Below are 26282 nucleotides of genomic sequence, written 5' to 3'. Positions count from 1 at the left end.
GCAGCAGCATGTGTAGGCCTGTTTCTGTGTTTTAAGGTAGTCATTGTTTCTCAATGACTGTTTTAAGTCCATGACCAGTACACATCCTTAACCACAATTTATTCGAGATTTCACCATGAATCTTGTCCAAGATTTACTGACTTGTACTGTCAACAGTACAATTATATTGTGGTGTTTCATGAATGTCTGAGGAGTTACCCCATTTGCTATGAATAGTAGCAGATTATAGAAGAGGAACTCTTTGTGGCTGTGAGTAAAAGTTAATAAAAGTTGTATCTTCCTCTTCCTTATGTGGCTATTGTTCTTCCTGACACTGATTTTTTGTTGCCTTTCATTAAGATCTATTTAAGAATTAGCAGTCTGATTACCTTCCTTTACATAATGTCATGCACTTTATGTCTCAGTGGGAAGTCATTCTGGCTTTTGGCAGTGGAAGTGCTTACACATTGTGAGAAGAGTGTCACAGAGGTAACAGAACAACATGCTTTCTGTTGCACTGGGTCTCAGCACAGGTCTGTACACATCTCTGTACGACTCTGCAATGAAGATAAATACAAAGGTCTGATACTTCTCTTGCTTCTGCTGGACTAAATGGGAAGAAGCCTTGTAGGAGTCAATGCAGTTGTATGAGTGCAAGTGAATCGTAAGACTTGGTGTTTTGAATTTTGCATAAAAGGTGTTTTTAATAGCCTTCAGTTTTCTTGGCATGAACTGCATTCATGACTCAAGACATCTGTGGTGGGCTGAATTTATGCTGTGTGCTAGTTTCATCCACGTGGGATTTAATGCATGACTTGTAAATGTTCACACATGTGTCCACTGACCTCTGCTGTGCAAGTGCCACTGGAGTCACAAACAGGACGTTAGTATCTGTGAACCAAGGTGCTTTCTAGGACTATTGGTGTTGGCAAGGCCAAATACAGAAGCCTTTTACAGCCCCTAGTGCAACACATGACTGGAAACACATGATCCCCACCACACTCAACCTCTCCTGTTAAATTTGTGCCTGAGTGAGGGTGTGATTTATTGCAGAGTGAGAAAGTTAATGTGTATGTCTATACTCAGGCTTGGAGAGAGAATAACAACATGGAGACAATAACAATGGAGTTTCATTCACAGACAATAGGTTTGGAGCCTTTCAATAAAACACAGCACTGTGGATAAAAGGAGTATTTAGGAAGTTTCTGTGTATATGGTATTTGTGCTTTTGTCGCTGACTTACTTCCAATAAGACAAATAACAAGGAAATTACAGCATTTTTATAACCAGTACAGTGAAATGGTATTTAAAACCCCTTTTATTTCAACATCAAAGCATACATAAAAGAATGATTTGTTCCCAGTGGAATAACAAGACAAGACAGGACACTTCACTGTCTTCTAAAACGAAGGGGTTTTTCTTGCCAAGAACTTGAAGAAAATAGATCTGCTCAAAATGGTGAACTGATGCTTTTCAGCCCATTAGCAAACTGATGCCCTCAATATAAGGAAGAGTCAAACCATTGTTTGTTTTGAGAGAGAATAAAGATTAACAAGGTAAATTACATGGAAAAGAACCAGAAATACTCACTTATCAAATGCATATTGTAATCATATTTTTTCCTTTAAAAGCTTAAAGGAATACCAACATCCAATCAAAGAGGAAACCATAGCAATTTAAGATCCAGGAGTAATTTTCATCATTAAATCAGCTCCAAATCCCACTGCAATCAGCACAGAGCTGTTCTTCCACTCCTCCTTTCTCCTTCCCCTCCATCATTTTCTCTGCATTAAATGGTGGCATTGGAGGGTCTGTAGGAACAGCATGCTCTGTGCCTTGCCCGTGTGATGTCTTGCCTATTGGAAGGAGCACACTCATGCAAGGTCCCATTCCACCCAGGCTGTGTCTGAAAAGGTTTTGGAGGAGGCTTGGCTGAAGGGCACCCAGGCCAGCCTGGTCCAATGGGATTAATGGGCAGTGTGGGCCTGGGCTGGAGGAGAAAAATGTGTCTGGTGCCTGCTGTGCTCACCAGTCTCCAAGGTCCTTTCCTGCAGCAGCCAGCACGTGCAGAGTGTCAGCCACTGTGCTCCTGCGTGCACGTGTGGGCATCCATCACCGGCCCTGGTGCTTTGAACAGCCACTTTGTAGATGAGTAGGGAAGAGGTAAACTGACAGCCTGTGTGTGTGTGTGGGGGGGGAAGGAGGGCGGGGAGGAAGGAAAAGAAATGTGAGAAAGCTTTAGATGTAGTCCAAGAGTCCATCTGGTGGGTCCTTCTGATGTTCCCTCGACGGAGCCCCCCCACTGAGAAGGATCCCTCCTTTCTCTCTCTTCTGCCAAAAACTGAGTCAGAGGCTGGTTTTGTTAGAAAGGGTCACGAAAGCTTTGTTCATCCTCTCCCCACAGGGGAGTAGGGTGTTCGTTTCTATAGGAGGATATTTAGGCTGTCTGAGACTTGGTTGTTCTTATTCACACAAAGCTGGACAGCCTCAACGTGGGAAACCAGCTGGAAGGCCCCATACTAGAAAAGGCCTGGTGTTGTTTCAGCTCATAAGCTGGCTGCTGAAGCAAGGAGTAATTTTATTTGCTGTTTTGTGTTCCTAATCACATTTCAGGTTGCTCATTTATCCTTAGTGAGGGAGAAGGAGTAGGGGGAAATACCTGCTGTGGGCACAGCAACTAGGCTTTTGAGTGGCTGCTGTTCCAAGTGGAAGAAAATGCCTTGCTGCATGCCTGGTCTCTTCCCAGCAGACCTGGTGAGGGATGAGAATTCAGGTTTCCCCTATGCACCTCTTTTTCACACTTTCTCCCCAGAGCCTGTGTCCACAATGGTTCTCCTTCTGGTTATGTAGGTGGCTTTTACAAGGATTCGAGTGACCTTCTTGTCTTCCCGTTGCTCCCAAGCCCTGTGGAGTTCCCAGTCACTGCTGGAGCTGCAGGAGCTAACTGTAGTGTCACTGGGCTACTTCTAAGTCCCCACTTTGGAAAATGAGGTTTGTTGTTTACTAGGCAGGATTTTGACTTTTAAAATACAACACCATTTGTTTTAGAAGGAGGGAATTATATTTTACAGGTGTTCATTAGATGGAGGGATTAACGTAATATATAGTGGGAAAAAATATATGGTGTAACAGCTCTAAGGAGTGGTAGAGAAGAAGAGAAAAGAAACTGAAATAATGGAATGAAAGTAACAGATTTCAGAAAGACTTTCATGAAATCTGGGAGAATTAATAATTACATAGGAAAATAAGAAATAAAAGAGAACTTTGCTGATCTACTTTCTTTGATAAACACCAATTCCCCCCCCACCCATTTTACTTTCAGTTTGGAACTAATAGGTTAAAAGTAAATTTAAACAGATGTGCACCAGCTATTTACTTTCCAAACTCCTGAAGAAAGAGCCTAACCGTGTTTCCACTGATATAAAGTGACACAAAACCACTGTAAAATGAAGAAATTGTACAACAGAGCTATTTATCTCACTCATTTAAGACAGGGAAAGATTTTAAATGAAAATGTAAACAGGTTTAATGACCTGCCTATAGGAGGATGCCAAGAAAGGTTACTTCTGAAATAAGTAGTATGTCTTGAAATCAGAAAAAAGAAAATGAGAAATGAAGCGCTGTAACTGTTGGGACCTCATCACTGGCTGGGAGGAGAAAATCAAAGCAGGGATGGAGGGAGAGAAATCAGGGTTTGAAGAGTCGTACATCCAGTAGTTATTTTAAATACTTAAAAAGAAAATATAAGGAAATTCATATTACTAAATTACTGGTGGGTGATATCTTTTGTTAGTGCAGTGTTCTGTTTGCTTCTCAGTGAAGGGTGTGGGCTCAGACTCGACTCACAGAAAAGAGATACACACACTCCTTCCTGCAAATGATGGGAACACAGGGTCAGCTGCTCAGCACTGCTGTAAGTGAAAGCATTTCCAATGGTGGTGGTGGAGCAATACCAGATTATATGAGCTGAAGACACGGCCTAAAGTTTCCAGCCAGCTGAGGGGCTGTGGTAGGATCAGTTTTGCTGCATTTTGTTTTCCCAGTGTTTAGCAGCTTCCTTGGGTAACCTTGGTGGGCATTTAGGACACACAGCCCCTGCCACAGCTCAGGTCCCCAGTAGCGCTGGGTGCAGACATCCCTTACAGAGGGCAGGGTGGGAAGGGGAGTCACATGTGTGTGTGCGGCCATTCCATGGCCCCATGCCCATGCAGCTAAGAGCATGGGCTGCATCTACATGGCAGAGAGGAGGTAAGAATCTCACAGGTCCCATAAGCCTTTTCCAGTTGCTCTATTCCTGAAAGTCAAAAGGCCTTTCTCTTTCCTAAGTCTTTTTCCATGTATAAGTGTATCTTTTTTACTCTTAGTCCCTTTCTGTACTTGATTTGAGCTCTTCTTACCCTGACGTTCCTGTTTTGTTTTTTTCCTTCCCTTCAAAGGCCAAGTGACATCATTCAGTGGGAGTTTTCTCTTTCCACTTTATCCTGGACTGCTTTAAATGGTGTTTGCCTTCTTTCCCAAGTGCTCCAACGGGAATAGTCTCCTACTGTTCCCCCTGCCAACACTTGAAGAATTTCTCCGGTAATTTCTGCCTCCAGTTATCACATCCAAGTCTCTGGGCTGATCCCATTTTGCTCACGGTCCCTTGGCCTGTCCCAAATCCCTTTGGCAAGCTCAGCACCTCATACCATTCATTCCCTGTCTCCTTGGCTCTTCATGTCTATGCTGTCTTCATCTCTTCTTTTCCCTCCAGAGGTGGTTGAACTCCTTAAGCCCTTTGCATTTCATACTTTACTGAAAATAGTGCTTTTATTTCTGCTGTGTTCTTTCCTGCCCTTGGTGATCTGCCGTGACTGTTCCTTTTGTTCTGCTTTCCCAGTCCTGCCTCAGGGCTTCTTTCCACGCTGCCTCCTGATTAATGTGTGTCAGTGCCCTCCATTTCCTTCTTCAAATCACTTCTTGAAAAGCCCTCCTATTTTATAAAATGCAACCATTTGAAAGGTGCTCGTTAGGGCTGGCAAGGAGCAGTTCCACCTTATTTGACAGGATGAAGCCAATACAAAACCAGTACAACCATTGCTTTCACACTTGGTATAACCACTGTTATCCTTTTTGCTTTGTGCCACCAAGCTCTGTGGTGCTGATTTTCACCTGTGCCACAACACCACTTAAAACATTGAGAAGCAAGGGAGGAAAAATGGCTTGATGGCTTCTGTGCTTCCCTAATTTCCTGGTCCTGTATGGGGAAGGGTGCATGCAATTGGTTTACTGAGGTTTTGTACCACATGGGCCACCACCCCAGATGCCATAATCTCTTCCCATTCTCCCTACTTCTCTTCCAAACATGCCAGTCATGCCCCATAGCAGAAAAATTTAAAGGGTGTGAATTCTTCCCACCACAGAGGTCCTGCACCAAGCAAGCATTTCACTCACACGGAGGAAGCCCCAGATGGCCCAAGCTGGGTAATGTGTCTTTGGGCCAAGGCATCACTTTAGATTTTTGCTTAGTATTGTGTTTCTTCAAAGGCACCAGGCAAAGTTTCAGAGCTTTATAAATATAATTAGTTCTAATAACTCAATTATAATAATGCTTATTTGAAATAATTATTAATACTAGTGTAAATATGATGCTTGTATTTAATAATTCTAATTTAAAGACATCTCTTTGCAAAATTCTTCAAATTAAATTGCAGTTATCCCTTTTCCTATGCAATGGTTTATGAGTGTATGTTGGCTCTATGCTTACATTTTTTTTCTCTCTAATCCAGCCAAACCCTTATAAGCAGTATTTTACTAATATAAGAGCTGTGTCTCATTGATATTACGGGCACTTCAACCTGACTGTGTTTGGGGGTATTTATTTTGGCTGTTGCATCATCACATATTTAGATGAGAGGAAATATCTATGTGCCTTCTAAATTGCTAACACTAACGGGAGCTCTTAATCTTTAAAATATCTTAACTGTAAATCCAACATCAACACTGTGTGTGTCAGAAAACACATGAATTCTTTGTGCCTAAATATTCAATGATCACGATTAATGCTTAATGCAAAACACACATGAGGTGCATGGAAATGGAATGCCATTTGCTTTAAGTCCCATTAAAGAACCTCAGAATCCACATTTAATGATATTCCTGAAAAATCCTTTGTATACCTCCTGAGCTATTTGTGTTTCTTTACTGCTTGTTTGCTGCAAGTCTCCCAGTGTCGAGGACTCTGCCTTTTTGCCCTCTCTCCAGCCCATGAGTCAGTCACCCTCGGGAAAGCGAACCTGGGGGTGGAGACAGTGGGTAAAAAGAAGAGACTGTGCCGTGCCAACAGCTCACTTCCAGCTGAGCTAGCATGGGGAATGCGAGGGGATTTACACAAGTGGCAGGGCAAAGCAGCCCATTTACCTGCTGAGGGTGAAGGCAAGACAAGGACTTATGGAATCCGTCCTTCTGTGCCTTGTGCCTGCTGCTCCCGGGGCCCCTTCAGAAAGGCTGCTCCTCACAGGACCCAGTGCCCTGCGGATGTGTAAGAGCTGCGACTGCTCAGGCAGCCCAGTTGTGCTGGGAGACTGGCCTCACCAACACTTGGAGCCACCACAGGTCCCCTCTGCCCTGGGACCTGTGCAATTCTGAGATTTCAGAAGCAATTGTCATGTGGAAAGCTGAGCAGATTCAGCCCCAGAAATACAACAGCACTCAGCAAAACCTACCTTTGGGAGTCCCCCTTGGCCCTCGTTGTAAATGAGGGTGGCTGAGAAACCTGTGAACTCTGAGCTGCACACCTGTGGGGATCCAGCGTGTGGCTTTGGCCCCTGCCCTTCAGTTATTTGATGTTGTTGCATTTCCTTGGGAAAAGGCTTTTATGCAAATGCTGCTTCACCAGTTGCCAAAGCAATGCTTTCTCGCACTCACTGCTACCGTGCTTTGCTCCATGCACACCCTCCTTAGATTTACCTGTGGTTTGTATCCTTCACATTTTCTCTAAGTATGATGCATGCATAGTATTCTCTAAAGTGTGCTGTGAGTTGAAGGCTCAGTTTTTATCTTGTTCCATGAATATTTTTTACTCTTCACCTCTTCAAAGAAAGCCAGCTCAATAAATCTACTGCACTTTTCCTAGATCCCTTATCTGTACAGTAGAATAGAATTTTTACTCTCTATCACAGCAAGAGTTTGTGAGTGTTTGAAATCTTGTTACATACTTACTTTAAAACAGATTTTTCTATATTGCAAGACAAAGGTCAATATCACCAAGGAAATGCCCAGGAAGTTCAGTTATGTCAGGTTAAAAGTCTGAAATCACAAACAGCACTCAAAAATATTTTGACTCTTCTGTGCAAAGAAACACCAGCCAGAATCCTGCAGCCACTACACTGGAGCAGGTGCAGGGATGTTTATTCTGTATGAAAATACATATCCTTCTTTATTTTTTCATTTTGTTCCTGAGATAGCTTCACTGTAAAATCCTATGGATAAATAGTTGATCTCACACCCAGTTTTGCTGTGGAGGATATATCTGCCATGGCAGTACTGTTCTGGCAGTGTAAACAGATAATGCTTACTGTAATAAGGACTCACAGGCCACAACGATTTATCTATTGATGAGCCAGGAAAGGCTTTAACTAGGACACTGCAAGTACTAATAGATACAGAATTTGCACAGTTCTGTTTTCTCTGTGGTGATATTTTATAGTCTACTGTTCCTGGGAATCAATACCCTTAATCTCCTTTAAGCCATGAAGATGGCACTCATGAGCATTTTTGTGAAAACACTATATTCAGACCAAGAAGAATAAACTACGAGAAACCAGAAGATACCTTTATTTAAGGGCCCTTCAATTCAGATCAGAAGCTCTGTGAACAGCTTTTCTTGTTTCAGAAGAAAAAGTGCAGCATTCAAGGCAGGCATTATCCCTCCACAATCTTAAAACTCGCTCCCCTGGGGTTTGTCTTGCAGAGAAGTGTTCCTGTATTATCTACCCTTTGCAGGCCTTTCCTGACCTTGCAGGGAGAATGCCAGACTGTGTGCTATGGGACCCATATGAGACTTCTCTATAGCAAACTGAGAAAATCAGATTTAAATTGGGAAAGGAACAATGACCCTCACCATCTTTTAGGAAGATCAGCTGCCTGTTTTTACTGATGCAATCAAAGCAAGGTGGTAGGTGTCTTGTTTCAAAGCATTGTACCTTAAGCAACAGAGACTTAATGTTTCAGATTTTCTGGTAGTGGTAAATGGCCACTGACTATTTTTAGTTACTGATATACTAGGTAAAAAAACGCTCAATTTTTTTTTGTAAGTGTAGCAGCTATTCTGCATGTCTGGATTACACAAGGAGGTGATTCTGGAACTTAGGACCATGTTATAACTTACCAGCATTACAATTAAAGAACACCTGGAATGGCAACTGTCCTTCCTACATATCTCTTTTAGATCCACCTTCCTTCCTTGCAATTACACTTGATGTTATTTGAGTCTCTTGATTTGTTTTCATTCAAGAATGAGCTGTGTACTGGTTCAGCTTTATTCTTGGCTGTTGTCACGTGCAGATTTAGACGCAGTGTGAGCCACCCTAGGTCCCATAACCAGAAATAACTCACAGATCACTTAAATTGTTTGTCATCCACAGATACATGATGAATAGAGACTCAAATGAGAAAGTCCCATCTGGGCTGTCGTGCTGGATTACCTGCATGGTCCTGCACTGGTTTTCTAAGCAGTGGGAACCCAAGTTGCTCTGCAGAGAGCTGGGAAAGCTGCGAATTCTGGCCCCTGCCATGACTTTGCTCTAACCAACAAATCCAAAACAGGTTTTCTTGGTAAATATTGGACTAAACAGAGAATTCTGGGATTCAATTTTGCTTGAAAAAATACAGGATAAGGCAAAGTATGAAGTAATGGCTTCCCATTCCTTCATTTTGCCATCACTCTGTTTATAAAGCCCAGGTAGCGATGTCTCATTTTAGAGGAAAGTCTGCATTGCTGAAAACAGGTATATGCTGCTTGCATCTTTTGGAAGTGGTCCCTCAGTCCATGGTATGCATCATGGAACGCAACCATTCCGGACTCACTCCTGCTTACGTGGGATTGGGAATGTTTCAATTCAATGTAATTCATACTTCGTAGATTTTCAGTAGTCGGGTACTATTTTAAATAAACAAGCGCAAGTATTACATCCCACTTACAGAGCCTTTCCTATTCCTGGGCCCACACAGGCACTGTATGAGAGCAGGAATCTGCATGCTTCCTTATGATACAATTTCCCTCAGTGCTGCTTTTGCAATGGTGCTTGTATTAAAATGAACCTTGGAAAAAATCTAGACCTTCTTTCAAAACACAGCCGCTGACTAGTATGGGAACATCACATGTGTCCTAAGTTATTAGAAGCAGTCCTGGCAATATACTTGGTGACGGACTCTCACTTGACCAAACAGAAGAGCTGTGGTGGGTAGAAAAGCTGGATGGTCTACTGTTTATTTGCCATTTTCATTAGACTTCATTAAGACTGACAGAAAGTGCTTAACTCATATGTCAAAATTATTCCTTATCCCACTTCAAAATGTGTTGTCGGTACAAATTTTGCCAGGTGGTATTGATGAATATAGGCTTTTGACTTAATTTCTCGAGTGTGTGAAGAAATGTTTGGTCTTGGGAAAAGATAATGTGTGGTTAGCAGGTTTTGCTGTTCAGAATTTTGTGAAGAGGCAGCAGTCCAAAGTGGTCACAGTAAGTAAAACAGTGTATGCTGCTTGCCTGGTTCTCTGATTAGAGGAAATCTTTGCGGCAGAAATAGGTTTTCTTTGACATTCCTGAAAGAATAACTTGTTTGCACATTCTCTGACCCGCTCTGTGCTGAGACTGGCATAGATGGGTAAATAAAACAGTTTATGTTTTGAGGCTAGCTAGGCCCAATATCACTGGGGTTTTTTCCCCTCTGCCTAGAAAATCAATTTGTGCTGTCATTCAGAGACAAGACAGGAATATCATGTGACAGAAGAGGTGTACATAATTAATGGAGGTATGCTGGATGTGTAGTGCACATTCCCTAGCCTGGCTGGTATGCTAGCCCAATTTCAAGATTCCCATGTGATCTTGAGGCCTCAGCATATTCATATCCTTCTTTCCTGTGGAGATAGGAGCTGATATTCTAGTCCCATGCAAACAAAACTGCTCTCAGTGAACCACAGTGTACCATATCACCATGGAAATACATGGTGGGGAGCATTTCTGAGAGAGCAATCAGTGCTGTTGTCTATCACATCTCTCTACCAGCAGCTGCTTCCTGCCAAGCTTGTTGCCTCCAGGTCTCCTCTGCTCTCTGCTCAGCTGGGTCTTTCTAGGCTGTGTAGATCATGAGCAGCCAACCTAGGACAGCACTAAGGCATTCACTAAACAAACTTTAGCAATGTATCTGCTTCTGATTTTGCCTGGTCCCCTACGACCTTGATTCCAAACGTTAATGAAAATATACTGCAAATATGGCATGGCTTATTCTCCCTTTGGAATTCTGTGGAAGAAAAGCACAATGGTGACAATTCACGGTTCGCTGGACAATAGCTACAGATGTATACGTATTGTCCATATAGCTTCTGTCTTCTTATGAGGTGCAGCACTGATGTAGACAAGGGTAGGCCAAAGTAGAAAAGAGTATTAATCACCAGTAATTTGTACTCGCCCTTCCCTAAGAAAAAGGTTCAGTAGAAGAATTCAGTTTAAAAAGCCTAAAAGTTTTGAAAAAAACCCACAAAAATCTCACCTATTTCAGATAAGATACTAAACTGTGTTTTACCTGCTATGCAGTCTCCACTACAATTCATAGTAAAATGAATACTGAGCTCAGTCCTTATACATGCTATGACCATAAGATGGAGATATTGGGCTACAAAAGAAATAATGTACTTAATTCCCTCACCACTTTGGTTAGCGTGGGTTTCTTTAAAGAAAAATGATGATGATTAGCTAAAATAAGTACTGTGGTAGGGATTAGACACCAGCCAAACCAGGATGGCAGAGTAATAAGAATACAAAGTCTTGCTTGTAAAGTGAACTATTAAAAGTGAAAATGTGAGTTTGCTATTGTAATAATTTCAATAGTGGATTACATGTGCCTTTGTTTCACAAAAATAGGTTGAAACCTCAGGCTCCCAATTAACAGAGATGCCCTCCTTTCTGATGAGTGGGAAGCTGTATGTGTTCTCAAGGCAGGTAAAATGGTTGTGGATTACACAATCTATACAGATATTTTCTAATCTTCAAGGACATCATAACAGCACAGGGTCTAGCTTGCATTTCACTCTCTGCAAGAGGCTCTGGATCTGCAATAACCAAGCAGAGGAAATTTTTGGTGGCATTAAGGAGAGGAAGAAAGGATTTTCAGGGGAAACTGGAAGGGGTAGGTGCAGTCATCAGCACCTGAGGTGCATCTCAAACAGGCAACCTTTGCCCACATCTGGGTAGTAATTTCATTAGTGAGGGGATAATTTTACTTTGAAAAGCATCTTAAAAATATTACCTTCTTGCTCAGCCAATCCACTTCTCTCTTTAGTCTGGCAGTCCATTGTCCCCTCCTTAACTTGTCTCAGTCTGAAAGAGATAGTTGGCCTCAATTCTTGGTGATGTGTCACCCTCAGAAATGCCTGGATAGTTCAAGTCACCTGTACTGGGTTTGAACTCAGTGCATGCAGTATTTTTGCACAAGCAGAAATGAGGGCTTAATTTAGTTGATTGAAATTTTAAATTATTACCTGTTAAATATTAATGGTGGAGGATGATGATTAGGTAAGGTGAAGAGTGTTTTCTTAATAGCAAAGGAAATTACTGGAGATATAACTCCACCAAGGGCGTAGTGGATTTTACCATCAGTCGAAATCTTATATCCAAGTGCAGATGCCTCTCTAAAAGTGATGGTTTTTTCAGTTAGCATGTCTGACTCGTGTGTGTGAGGAAGCCATGAATGAAACTCTGTGGCCTGTGCACAGTAAGAGATTAGACAAAAGGATTGTATGGGTCACAGGACCACGGAACAACTGAAGTGGGAAGGCAGATCTGCAGACCATTCAGTTCAAGGTGGTTTCAGCTACAGCAAATTTCTCAGGGTTGCGTCTTCTTGGGTTTTGAGTATCTCCAAGAATGGAGTCTCTGCTACCTCTCTGGACAGCCTTTTATAGTGTGTGACCATCCTCACAGTAAAAAAAAAAAAAAAAAAAAAGGTTTTTTTCTTGTATTTAAATGGAATTTCCTGTATTTCAGTTTGTGCCCATTTTCTCTGGTCCTGTCCCTGTGTACCACTGAGAAAGATCTGGTTCTATCTTCCCTCCTTTCAGGTATTTATCTAGATTGATGAGATTCCTCTGAACCTTCTTTACTCTAGAATGTACAGTCACAGCTCTGCCAGCTTCTCCTCATATGATAATTGCTCCAGTCCCTCACCACCTTTGTGGCTCCCTGATGAACCTGTTCCAGAATGTTCACTCATCTCTGGTCCTGGGGAGCCCAGATCCAGACCCAGCGCTCCGTATCGGTCTCACCAGTGATGAATAGAGGAGAATGATCATATCCCTTGACCTGCCAGTAATGCTTTCCCTAGTTCAACCCAGGATACTGTCGACCTTCTTTGCCTTGTGGGTTTGTTGCTGGTTCAAGTTGGGGAAGATGAAACAGGAAAGCCTTATAAATATGATTGCCCGACAAAAGATTTTGGGAATATGGAAACTATAAGCGACATCGAAATGAAAGCCGCTTTTGAAATACCAGGTCTTAGTTACTGAACAACTAGAAAACAATGGTATGGCCACCGAAGATAATCCCCTCTTGATTGAACAATACCCTCTGCTTGCAGGCAGGTCCAAGGGTCAGAGCAGACCCTACTAGCTCAGCAGAAGGGGTCCAAAGAGTAGTTTTTAGAAGTTAAGATGTAACACTCTATGGTAATATAAGAACTCTTATAGGCTGTATGTAAATGCTATAGGATTTGTATCTTGTATTAGATTGGTTAGTGACAATTAGAATATTCAGTACAGAAGATGATTTATTGTACTGTAACCAAGACTTCACCCTTCCATTCTATTCTCATCACTTCTTCTTCACTCTCATTCCTCTCGCTCTCTCTCTCTTACCCGCTTACTCTTGCTCTCTTGGGCCTGCTCAGAGCTGCCAGCTGCAGCTCTAAGCAGTGCCCCTATACCCACGCCCTTTGCAATAAACCGCATGTCCCAAGATCTGCTTATAGAGATCTCTCATCACCGACCGTCCCCGTCCGTCTACGCCCGGTCCAGACTGAACACCCCAAAGCTCCTACAGGTTCATGGGCAACTGGGGGTCCACAAGGATCCCCTGGATCCTTTTCTGCAAAGCTGATATCCAGCTGGCCAGGCTCCAGCCTGTATTGGTGCATGGGGTTATTCCTTTCCACGTGCCCGACTTTGCACTTCCCCTTACTGAACATCATGAGCCTCAGGTCGGCCAATTTATCCAGCCTGTTGAGTCCCTCTGACAGGCACCACACCCACCTGGTGTATTGGCCACCACTTTACATGAACTGAGTCACTTCATTGTAGAAAGCCATCAGGTCAGTCAGGCATTATTTCCCCTGCATAAACACACAGTGAATACTCTCAATCTTGATTCTTATGTGTTTGGAAATGATTTCCAGGATATTTTGTTTCATCATGTTCACAGGGATCAAGGTGAGACTGTAGTTCTCCAGATCATCCTTATTGTCCCTGCCTCGTCAGGTTTTCCATATTAGCAATTGGTAAAAAGATGTCTACCAGTAAGTGGATCAGAGCTCATGGGGAGAACAAAGACAGTGGAACCCATAATTCTACTTTTACATTCATTCTTCTGGTTAGAGCCATGCTTGAGGAATTTGGTTTCACAAAGAAGAATTTAAATTTTTTGTCCATTTCCATGTTAATAGCAGCAACTAAATTTGAGTCTGGAATATAACTGTGACCCTGAATTTAAAGAGAAATTCTCTGGAGAAAAGTAATTGATTTATGACAAAGTGGAAGGGTGTTTAACTTAATATGGCCAGAGCACGTATTTCAAGTTTGACAAGAGTATAAAGATGCCCTTATAAGAAGGCTGAATGGTGTAATATTTTTACATGATTGCTTCTTTAGTGCTAAACTAGGAGTTATCTAAATGAATTTGAGGGATTTTAATATAATAGAAGAAATCGGGGGAATGCTGCTCAAAGAAATTTATAGAATACAGCACATTATTTGGGATAAGGAAAATACTGGGTAGTTGCCAAAGGTGGAAGCCCAGTGTCCCTAGGCTGTGTATGAAGGCAGTGGGGAGAGACAGGATCCCCCTTGGAGAAGCCAAATTTGGGTCTGGTCTGGGCAACTCAGTAGTGCCGTTTGGTTTCCTATATATGTGTGTGATCACCCATATTGAACACAAGGTGAGAGCCCCCCTAATCCTCAATGCTTCTCTCTCCTCATCTGTTTTCCATAAGGAAGTAACCTCAGCAAGGAGAAGTGAGACCCCATTACAGCAGATGACCAGCCTGGATGACAAGGGCACTGGGAATGTGGGGTCTGCCTAGAACCAAAGTACATTTCCTGCTGAGAAACTTCTTTGAGGACTCTCTCTCCTTACCATGCAAGTTAGGCAGCACAGATATGCAAACAGGTACAGCACCACACATTGACCCCGTGGGAGCTTAGTTCTGCAAACCACAGTGCTTATTTCTGCCTGTCAATCTGGAGTTAGGTATCTAGGTGCAGCTACTTTTTCTTCTGGGTGAAGATAAACAGTACTATTGACACTGGAAATTACTCTTGCAAAGAGATTTTGAACTTTAGGCAGCCGAGCTGGGGAGTATCGGTGTCAGCAATCCATCTGGAGTTTGTATGATAGATGGGAACAGAGTCAGGAAAGCACCCGGGTGCCCTGACATTGGGCCCATGCCTTCTCCCCTCTGCAGCCACTGCACTCCTTAAGGTATTTTATTGCTTATGTCTTTCAGGACATGTGAAAAAGGCTTAAAATACTCAAGACAAATTGTCCAACATGATTCTCTGGAAAATGTTGTGTATCTTAAATGCAGCCAAAGTGCAGAGTGTATGCCAGTTGTAACAGTAATCACTCATTTTCTGTTTTGACCTAGCTGAGAAATTACAGACTTAGGAAGGAGTAATTTGAATGTAACAATCTTTGCTGTTTCAAAGGTTTTCTTTCTTTTTTATCCTTCTGGGAGCAGCATGTACTCTGTGTGTTTTTTCTTCCCTTGTTCAGAACACATCCTATTTCATCTGGCCCTACTTTCCTAAGGCAGCTAATCTATTGGAGATATATAGTTATATCATATCTCACTTTCTGCCACTCAGGGTCTGCCTCAAATATCCATGCAGACACCAGAAGTGGAGCTGGTAAGGGTTAAATGTTAGAAGATCAGTGAATTTCAGAAGAATTTCTCACTGTTTCCAGGTCAAGTATTCACAGGTTGTTTTGTTTTGAGCTGAGGCTTCTAGACTTGGATCATGTCATCGTACAGAGCAGGGCTGACACTGAGACGTCCATTTAATAAATATTTACTTTTATACATGTGTGTGAGTGCGTGTGTGTGTGTGTGTGTGCAGGCTTGCATGCCTGTGTGTGTTCACTGAGCTCTCATCTAATGTCCATCCTTAGTACATGGATTTATCCCACTCTCTGGCTTGCCCACAAGACAAGCCCAGGACATGTATTTACTAGCAACAGCACTTTGGAATGCATTTGTGGTTGTAGAGTGCATTTCGTGGTATCCTGCTTTAAACTTGTAATAGTACTACTATTTTTAACAGTAGAGTAGCTGCATCACTCAGCTGTTGGCACAATGAACTGAAATAGAAAAAAAATGCTCTTTACAATACAGTCTCCACTGATACAATGTGTTACATTAAAAACATTTCCTCACATTTATTGTCTCCTTAGAAATTAAAATAAAACATTTGGAGATTTTCATCCTTCCACTAGTTTGTTTTGAAAAATGTGTGAGCTAAAAAAGGAAGCTGAGAGGTTTCTTTATGATGGGTAAAAAAACATTGATATGTCAGTGTGCAAGGATTAAGATGACATACAAAGGCATAGGCAATAAAAGACACAGTGAAAAAAACATAATTAAGATGAGGCTTAAAAGCACATGTTGGGATAGTGTATGTGGGCACAACCAGTGTGGAATAGTATTTGTAACTTATGCTCGTTTGAAACAATCTTATTTCTGAAAATCCAAACAAATCACTTCAAAATGTCACAATCATTTGTCACGGTCAGGGCATTCTCAAGTTCATAAGATTTCTTGGATCAGACTGTAATTTTCTATTATTTATGTATTGCAAATTTATTCTGTTCCTCTTTGTATCGATAGCTATATTCTAAATTTGAACTGCAGGGCCTAAACAAGATTAGTGAAGCCAACAAGTGATATTTCATGTTTGGCAATGGCACAACTCTTTCTAGCATGAATACTGCCAATTCTTTTGAACATTTCTGTATACAACACTTTATTATTAATACTTTCTATAGACCTCAGCTATCTTTGGATGAAACCATGGTTTGTATGTGACTGACTTTTCAAATCTTATGAAAAGTCCATGGATATTAAATTTATTTATTTGTCTGTGGTATAACCCATGGATCTTCTCTGCACATTTGTCTACCATGAAGTGTCCTTGCCTTTTAATCAGTTATATTCCACCTCTGCCCAGGGACCATCAGTGGTAGTCAGACCACAAGGTGTTTGTCAATAGGAAGTTGAGAGCAGCCTGCAACGCAGTTTTAACTTCATGGAGAAAAATGAGGAATGTTTCTCTTCCTGTGTTAGGGTTTCTTGGGCAACTGCTTTGTACCACCCACACTGCAAAGGTGATTGACTCTGATTCTCAGACTCATCATGTAATTTATCCAACAGCCATTCACTATTTTATGTAGGACACAATAATAAAATTTTCATCTTGATTGTGATATCTTAATCTAAAACAACCAACTATCATTCATAAGGGCCACAAGCACTTAAACCTATCCAAACCACAAAAAAATCATTCTTCACTGTGATTTAGAAAGTTATGAATTTGTTGTAATAATGTGAAACTGACAGACTATTTAGATAGAACAAGCTTCACCTGAATTACTTGAGTTAAAATCTTTTCCTCCAGGGAAATGTGACCTACAGAAATGTTTTGCATTATCCCAGGAAAAAGAACCATGCTGAAAAGATTAGAAACCTTCTCATGCACACATGCATACATATGCTTGCATGCACGCACACTCTCCCACCCCTAGCAGTACTGTGGGTAGCAGAAGGAGCAGTGCCCTTTCACAGACTCCTGCCTTGTGCTCAAAGGAAATGCAGCAGACATTTAAATATTTCCAAACCAAACAAGACATCCTGAAGGATTCTCCTCCTGTGGCCTCATTATCTGCTTACATCTGTGTTTTTAAAATCAAAAGAAAGGCTGAAGCAGTCAGAGCCACTCTTGACAGGAGCAGAAAGGGGAAGTGGAGAAGCAAGGAGAAAAAGTTTAAGACGTTCATTCAAATGGCCTTCACTTTCTGAGGAGACTGGCTTTAAAATATGGTGGTTGGAAATTAAAACAATCATTTAAAAGACATCTTTCTTTTCTAAGGCTTCAAATCTAAATGTGTAGCTTTAAAATGTATAGGAAGGCTGATCTTGCAAAAACAGTGATGACCTCTTGGTAAGTACCTGACAATTCCTCTAGAGTTTAGGGACCAATTCTTCCCCAAAGCTGCACCTTTCCATTTGCTTTCCAGTAGGAAGATCTGAGGCAGCAGCTCTTCTGCTTGTATGACCTGGGGCCCCAGCAGGTCCTGAGGCTGACTTGAAGAGCAAGCTGTTGACATGAGTAATAGGCTGATGCAGACAAGGCCTTTTTCAGTGAGTGCCAAATGTCATCAAAGCCCCATCCAAGCCTGAAGAGGACCTTCTGAAGGGTGCTCCCCACATCACCTACCTTCACAGTGTCTCCTTTTGTACCTAATCCTCCCTGGATCTTTGCTTTAGTTTTGGACATCTTTGCACCAAATAAAAATACAGCTTGCTCCATTCTCTCTGATGGTCTTGTGCACCTACTAACGTGAAAGGGTACTCACTGAAAAATTCCCAGTCATTTTTAGTGTGTGGGGAAGGAACAGCAAGAGTGTTTGAGCCACCTCATACTTACTGCCTGCAAACATTCATCTTTGAGGAAAAAAAGAGCAATCAGCGAGGAATTTGGCTTCAAAGTCAATGGCTGATACTGTGTGGTCAGGCTGCATTCTCCAAAGCCAGTTGAGTAGCCCTGGAGGGAGGGACTGTGCCTTGCTGCTGCAAAGTGTATAGTAAGCATCTCCAGAAGGTTTGCTCCAAAGATGTCATCTCACCTATAAAACAGGTTAGCCACAACCTGTGAGCTGGGCCAGCTGGAGTCACAGACCCATCACCACTATCATCCCGGGAAAGGGCTGTGTGTTGAGTGTGTGAGCCAGCCCCATTATTCCTTCCCACCACTGCTGGAAAGCTGTAATTTTGGGACTGGGTACGGGTGTTGCAGAGAAAGGCAACAGGGGACAGAAATAAGGGAAGAGTTTCAAATTTGCTGGGAGTGAAGTAGAGAAAGAAAGAGAACAACCCTGAAGCAAAGGAGATGAGAAATGAGAAAACAAGGAAAAGAAAAGCATCCTGGTTCCTGACGTGCTCCTTCCACTGAATATGTGCTGGTTTTTCACCTTGAGAATGTTAACCTGTAAATAAGTTATTTTTATTTCTGAACATGGAAAGCATCTCTACCTTGGCAGGTTGTATTGCAACTGAACACAGTACAAGCTGGAGCAACCTTGGTGTTGCTTTTTGTCTTGAATAATCTCCTGCCTTGCACCTAAATTACCCTGCTGCAGAGGCAAAGGCTCTTTCAAGCATGCCAGGGAGCAGGCCAAGGTAAGGGCAGAGACAGAGCTAAGGAGAAGGGCATGAAAGTGGCCATGGGCATGAGGACTCTACTCCCCTGGGCTAAAGAAAGCACAGGTGAAACATGTCAGCCTTATTAAATAAAAAACACACAAGAAGTTAGCCCAGGGGTAGAAACTGGCTCCTTACCTCAACACTCTGCTTTCCCTTGCCCTGTTGTTATTCCTGCACCTCCAGTACCAGCCTTCAAGTTGAATTCATATCTTCTCCAAACTGAGTGTCTCAAGGTATTGTGGATCCCCAAAGCCCTGGGAGTGATGAGTGACAAACAACCTCCAATTTTAGGCAACAGGCTTCTGTTGTCTTGCTGCAGTGGCACATGGTTTCCATAGTAAAGGTGTCTTAAGTTTCCCAGATGAAAGCTGAGAGACAACACACAGTGTCCCATGCTGACCACCCTGCTTTGCCAATGCTCTTGTTGCCATGACACAAATCCTAATGGGAATCTGTCACACTTGAGTCTCTTTTGTTGGCTGGGAGGCAGTTTCTGAATACAGGCAGTCCAAAGGCTACAGATGCGCGTTTTTACGGCCACAAACTAAACACTGAATCTTTCCTACTAGGAGAGTTGCCATCACTGAAGTCTGGGATCTACTGGTTGCTGACATTTACATGAGAATTTATGGCTGTAATAAATTATGCTTCAGATTTTCCTTATATGGAATAATTTTGGAGTATCTTTTCCCCACGTTTTTTATAGCAATGTAACAGACTACTTTTTAAAGGACCAGGAAGATGTTAATGTTACCTTCACTGCATAAAGAGCTTGGATACAGAGCTGTCCAAGAAAGGATTTTTTGGACAATGCAATGTTATTTATTTACTTAAGCCATTTTATAATAATCTGGCAGTGTAAGCCAATGGTAAGGTCTTGAGCAACTTGGATTCTTAAATTCTTTTTCTAGTCTCTGTGCACAGGATGTACTTATTTCACTGATAAGACAAAAATAAGGATTTTCTGAAGAAGAAAATCTGTATTCTTTCTCAGTTGCTTTATCTCCGCAGACAGACTACAGGTATAAGGGAAACAGGAATACTGAGACAGTTATGACAGCTAAAGCTCATCGTTGAAGGAATTTGCAAATGTCATCCATATGCAAGTTAAATGCATTTTCATGTGGCAGCAAAAACTGTTTTTAGTAGGAGACACCATATATTGAGATCTCCATGTCCCTCTGTGCACAGAAACCATGTGAGCTTCAGCAGGGATCTCATATGCTTGTAGTAACCTAGAAAATGGAGAGAGGGAAATAAAAAGTCCAAAGAGATGAGCAGCAAATGTCCTGTCCAGGATAAATGAAAGATCATTTTCATTGCCATGCAGATTTGTCTTTTCTCCATCCCCTATTGTATGCATTTCTGTGTTTCCTTCCCCGGACTGAGTTTCCCATGACTGGCAGCTGTTCCTCTCCTGCTGTGTACCAAACAGGAAGGACTTCCCCTCCTGCAGGTTCACCATCTTAGCTTCCCTCTTTCATTTGGAAAGGCCTTCCCAGCATCATCATATTATTCACTCCTTCCAGCCTCCTCAGCTTCTCTCTGTCCTACCCTGCCCTTTGCATAATGCTTTCCTTTCTTTGGGTTTCCCACTCTCCTTCTCCATCAGAATGACTCTGACCACTTCTCCTTTGTCTTTTTTTTATTCATACCTGTTTCCCAGCCCTAACCCCACGTGTGTTTCCCCATCCTATAGGTCAAAAGTCTTTCTTTGTAGGCTAGCATTTTGTAAAGCGATCCTCCTCCTCTAGTCATCTCTCTTGGCTTCCCTGTTTTCCAAAAACATTATTGATGATACATCCCCTCAGTGTTACCTCTCAGGACTAAGTGGATGTCGTACTTTCCCCAGACTTATTTTCCAGGCAATTTTGGGTCTGCAAAATGTAGAACTGCAAGTCAAAAAGGAAAAAAACATGTCAGCTGTGAAAGGCTTGTTCACATCAACATGCCACAGCCCCAAATTATGATGAGAGCCAGTATCCATCTGCCAATGTCAACGTGGCCCCTCCATGGCCAATGTGCCTGCTGCTTTCCCATGCCTTTGCAGCCTCTCCATGGGCACCCCTTCCCTGTGCTCTCCATCATTTCACATTGGGACCACCCCTTTCAGACTAGATCTTTGGTTTCAAATCCCCACGTCTCCTCAGTTTGCTGAGCCGGTTCGGACCTTGGCTGGAAGTTCCCCTCTCTTGGGAGCTCTATTACCAGACAATGCATCCAGTGACGCAGTTTGGCCTTTTCAAAACAAAATAGGGTTTAAAAATCAACAGGAACACATTGCTTCGATAACTGGGTTAAAATAACAAAAGAAGGCCTGCGCGCGTGAATACGGCTTAAGCTTCATTCTTCCCTCCCAGATTTTGGTCAAGTTCCGTATCATCTTGGCACCTCTGCTCTTGGGCTGGGAGAGGCAGGACACAACTCTCTGTCTTTCTGTCGGAAATGGTGTTAGACTGGAATGTCTGTCAGCTCTGGGTCTGGGTGGGGCTGGTGACATGCCAGCTCATGGGCCAAACAGGCCAGTGCTGGGATGATCAGCTGCTTCCCAATGCCCTGGGGCGGTGTGCACTGTTTCTGGAGGAATCTTACAACCCCCGTTATTTAATCTCCTGTGCATTTCCTCCTACCCACCTCCTTTGTTTTGCACTGTACAGAAAATAACAGCAAGGAAAGACACAGTGACATATCTCATAACAAATATTTTTTTTAAATTTTCTTTGGGTTCTTCATGTTTGCTGGTTTTCTTTCTCATTCTCATCTCTTCTTACTGAGTTCTCCAGATCACTGTTACTGCATTAACATGTGCATTCAGTAACAAAGTACTGGTATATGCAAGTATATAGTGTTTCCAGTGCATTGGACAAGGTGATTTTATAAATGAAATTGTTATTGAAAATACTAGCTTATTATATTTATAATATGCTATCTGATCAGACTGTAAACTTCTCGAAACACTTTTAGCAGGTTTTTCTTTCAGTTAGGCTAAGTCTGCCCAAGTAATCAGCCAAAACTAACAAAGCTGTTGCTTGATTTCTTAGTTTGCACTGGTGTAACTAAGATGAGAAGAAGTTTATTCATGGACTTGAAATGCACTGCATACACTCTGGGAATGGATCTTGCAATTGCATCTATGTGTTTCCATCCTGATTTCTGTACCAAAAAAAAAAAAAAAATCTGAACCAAACAAATAAAAATCACCAAACCAAAATTCCAGCATCCCACATTCTTCTATTAATGAACTTTGATAAGATCTTGGTTAAGTGTTTACTAAAGAAAAATTAAAGCTCTCACATGATGAGAAGCCATAAACCAAAAGCTGTCTAAGAAATTCGAGGCAACAGACACAAAAAAATAGCAAACTTTTGTGTCTGAAAAATTGTTGGCACACAAGTGTCAAGGTCTAATATTGTTTAACAAATATATTGGCAGCCTGGAGAGGGGAATGGGAATAAGGAGGTGAAATTGATGAAGTTATTTATTTTAGTTGAAGCCTGGTGCTTCACTGAGAGCAACATGTCAGTGAGACTTCAGCAAAGCAGGCAAAGGCCCAATACAATGGCAGATAAAGCTAAATTGTTGGCACATTCAAAATAAGATACACTAGAGGGGCAGGCAAAATATTCATGTGACTTGGAACACTTGATATGAGCTCTGAAAAAAGACTTGGGTCCTACTGAAGGCAGCTTGATAGAAACTTCTGCTCCCTGTGGAGAGTGGTGGTAACTAACTACACAGCCTCACTTTAGAAGCCAGCAGTGCAATTTTGTCTATTATTTGTTGTTCAGGATTTGGCATCTTGGCCAGGTTTCATCTCCCTTAACCACAGAGCAGACGTCTTCACCTGAGCCTGTCATCTGAGCTCTTTCATAGCCAATGGAGAGAAGTGTGCATGCAGAGGCTGAGTTATGTTCTTCTAAAAAATACACCTCCGAAAGATCCCATCACTCTTCCTCAGATGCCTATTTTGACTTTTTCTGTAAAAGATGTTTTGTCAAATAGTATTAATATGTATGCTATAGAAAAATGCGGTCTCCTGCCCAAGCAGTTTTCATTTTCTGTGATGTAGGAATTAAAAGGATCGCAGTAAGATGTTAGGGACTAGGCTATCTGGAGATGGTGGTGAGCTGCCTCAGGAAGGGGACAAGTGCAGATGTGATAAAATCACTTAAAAATAATAAAAACCTAATTAAGATGAATCAAGAGCTTCTGTCTTGGCATTTAAGACAAAAAAAACACAGACAAAGTGCACAGAAAGAAACATGTCTGTAAAATACTGACTAGCAGCTTCTGGTATCCCCCAGCACAGGATGCTAGAGAGGCCGAGAGCTGAGTTCAAATCTGAGTGCAAATCTCACCCTCAGAGGGGTTGGTGTGGATGCATGCTTGCCTGCTGCAAGATTTCTTGCATCTCCTGAAGCACCTGGGGCTGGTGGAATAGGCTGAGCAGGTTGAATGTCTTATATGTATGCAGCGTTCACCGATGGGCTCAGAAAAGAAATCAATGCTGAGTTCAGTTGGAAGTTCTTAGACTGCGAAGTGGATATCTTGGGAAATGAGTGCCCCAGCAAAATGGTGTGTGATGACTTTGTCCTTGAAACAAGGAAGGACATTCAGGATGTAGATCACACCCTCCAGGGACACTTCACAAGGAGCAAGCAGGGGATGTTAGACTGTTAATGCTTTTTTTAAGTCCACCAATTTTCTGTTCCTCTTTCAAACACAGGATCCTAGACCATGTGGGCTTTGAGACTGGACTGATGAGGAACTTGACATGATCCCACCTGAAAGAACATGTAAGCATGTGCACTTCATGGACTGATTGGTTTTTTATAGGCTTCTACCTATAACACTGCTTGTGTCTGTAAGGCCATGAGAGAGTTGTCAGGTCCTCTTTCTGGTGGAAAAAAGTGACCTTGTGAATGACAGCTGTGCAGGCAAGAGACAAATTTATTAACATCTCCACAGAGCAGACTATGCAGAACAGATGCTGTAAGTGGGGGCTTTCCCAGCTCTGGGGGGTCTTCTGTCTGCTCTCCCTGTGTTCAAGTGCCTCCTGAAGTGCTGAGCTTGGAAGTTTTGCTAGCGACATGTTTCTTCTTCTGTTTTTATTTTACTCTGCATTCAAAGGACTAAATAGTGAGAAAGGGCTCTGGCTGCTTCAAACAGCGTACAGGAAATGAACAAGCTGTATAGCATGTTTGCCAGCACACGGCCCTTTTTGGCATACTTAGAGCCTGGACTATGGATTTGTCTAATTTTTAGTCATTACTAACCAACCATCAAAGGCTTTTCCCTATAGAAGGAGAGCGATGTTTTGTTGTGGTGCATGCTCCTGACTAATAAATATGTCCTGAAATGCCCCTAGATGGGATGGTCTGTTTCACATGACCATCTGTTTTCTGTTTCTCACCCTTGGAGTGTGGCTCCTGCCTGGGGACCCTGGGGGTACTTAAATACAGAATCAACTATGGGCAGGTGGAAACCACTCAGATGTCTGCACTTCTGCACTTCTCTTAGATACATCCCTGGAGAGGCAGCCAACCCAGCCAGTAGTGGTTGAAAAGGAAGACAAGACTCTCCTGGAACTGACAAATGTCAGCTGCTTACAGTAGCTGCTCTTCTACTCAGTGAGAACATGGAATTTTGATCACATTTCCCTCCAAGTCTGAAGGATGGGGCCAAGAAGGATCTAACCAAACACAGCACTGGCGAGTAGAAGAACTAGCCCACTTCTGCTGGGCTAAATCAAATGTTTGTCCTTCTCTTGCTCCTCCCTACGTCTCCTGTGGGTCTGACGGGCTGAGTTGCTACAAATCTGCCCTCATATATTCTGACCATCTTCTCCCTTGACCCCTTCCTTCAGAAATTGAGTTAGAGGAAACTGGTATTTCCTTTAGTGAGTGGGAACTTAGAGACTGAGAATTCAGAATCAGCAGGCTACAGTTAAAAAAAAAAGGTTTTGGGAAAACTAGTTCTTCTCTTCAGATTTGGAAAACAAGTACATGTGGATGTCTTCTACTGAGGGATGTCTTTAAACCCTGGTCCTACAGCAGGACTGCAGTGCAAGCAATTAATCAGTAACAATAAGGAGGAAATCAGTGGGGAAAAGTAGAAGAAATTTCAAGGGCTTGCAGAGGTCAGCATATCTGGTGTTATAATGCTAGAACAGAAACAGTAGTGTATGAATCACTCACAGTCATTCCCTGCCTCCATGGTTTTGGTAACAAAGGCCATTGTCTGAAGTAGTATGGGAGCAAGGTTTGTGTCCCAGGATTGAAATAAACTCATTTGGCAGGCAGAGAAATCTTCTGGGGTAATCAACAGGCGTGGAAAGGTGAGAGGGGACAGCAAAAGAAGGTTAAAAAGATGAGAGTTTGAAGGCTAAAGCATGCTGGGAGAATACCTCTCTGCACTCTGTTGGCCAGGTAAGGCTCTTGCTGCTGCCACCTTCCTGGATATTCACCTCTGTTACCATCACAAACACACGGACACCAGGCGTAAAGTGCTCCAGCTGAGACCCATCCTTGTCCTCATTATGGTCTTCCTGAAGGTAAGCACAGAGCTGTGGTCCTTTCCTTTCCTGGATGCAAGTTCAGGCTTCACTCTGGAGGCTGCAGTGGGCTGCAGTGTGCCAGATGCATTTCCCAGCATGTTGGCAGGGCTGAGCATTTGCCATCTTTGGGGAAGCCTGAAATGGCACATACCCAGGGATAAAGTAGTCTTCTGAAATTCAGACTGTTGGTTGATTTCCAAGCTAAAAATAATGCTTTTAGAAAGAAGAAATTTGAAGGATTACCATCTCTGCATGTCTCTCCATACTGCCTACTGCTGGAAGTTTGAGCAAGGCTGGACTGCTTCACATGTGCCTGTGTCTAAGATAGGCTTCACCAAACAGTTTCTACTGCTTTATTGACAGAGCCTCTGAGCCTGCTGAGTAACTTGGCTGCATCCTGCACTCTGGTAGTGCTTGTTCAGACTACTTTGGACACCTTCAATGGGTAGTCAAGCCAGAATCCTCCTACCCCCTGCTTCTCTGCTGCCCTGGAACAAGCTTGTTTGTTTACCAGAGGTCACTTGTCTTGAGCTATTCCTTTTTTCCTATCTACTTCTCCTAGCTGCCTCACACTAAGCAAAACCAATATACTGATGTACTGAAGTGTTCCCACTTCCCAGTGCAGCTTTGTTTCTGCTTTAGAAAGGAAAAAGGCGTACACTGAAACGAAAGGAGCTTCTCATAAAATCCTTCTAAAGAAGGATATGAGGAGTGGAACTTGATGTCTATTTTTTAAGGGACCTAATAATTCTGCCTTTCATTATGACACAGCGGATCGTCCCGTGGTGGCTGCAGAAGCTACTCCT

General features: G+C 42.4%; 1 long non-coding RNA gene across 1 annotated transcript in view; it reads left to right on the top strand.

The window, feature by feature from the left end:
- LOC116447456 overlaps positions 1-25500 on the top strand; it is a 44178-nt gene extending 18678 nt beyond the window's left edge. The window contains exons 2-3 of the long non-coding RNA XR_004241575.1: positions 23647-23716; positions 25349-25500. This is a non-coding gene — a long non-coding RNA (uncharacterized LOC116447456). The remainder of the gene's footprint in view (positions 1-23646; positions 23717-25348) is intronic.
- Positions 25501-26282: the final 782 nt, after the last annotated feature.

The sequence above is a fragment of the Corvus moneduloides genome, chromosome 1 (genome assembly GCF_009650955.1).
Source record: "Corvus moneduloides isolate bCorMon1 chromosome 1, bCorMon1.pri, whole genome shotgun sequence".
NCBI classification, from domain to species: domain Eukaryota; kingdom Metazoa; phylum Chordata; class Aves; order Passeriformes; family Corvidae; genus Corvus; species Corvus moneduloides.
This window is presented reverse-complemented; position numbering and strand designations above follow the sequence as displayed.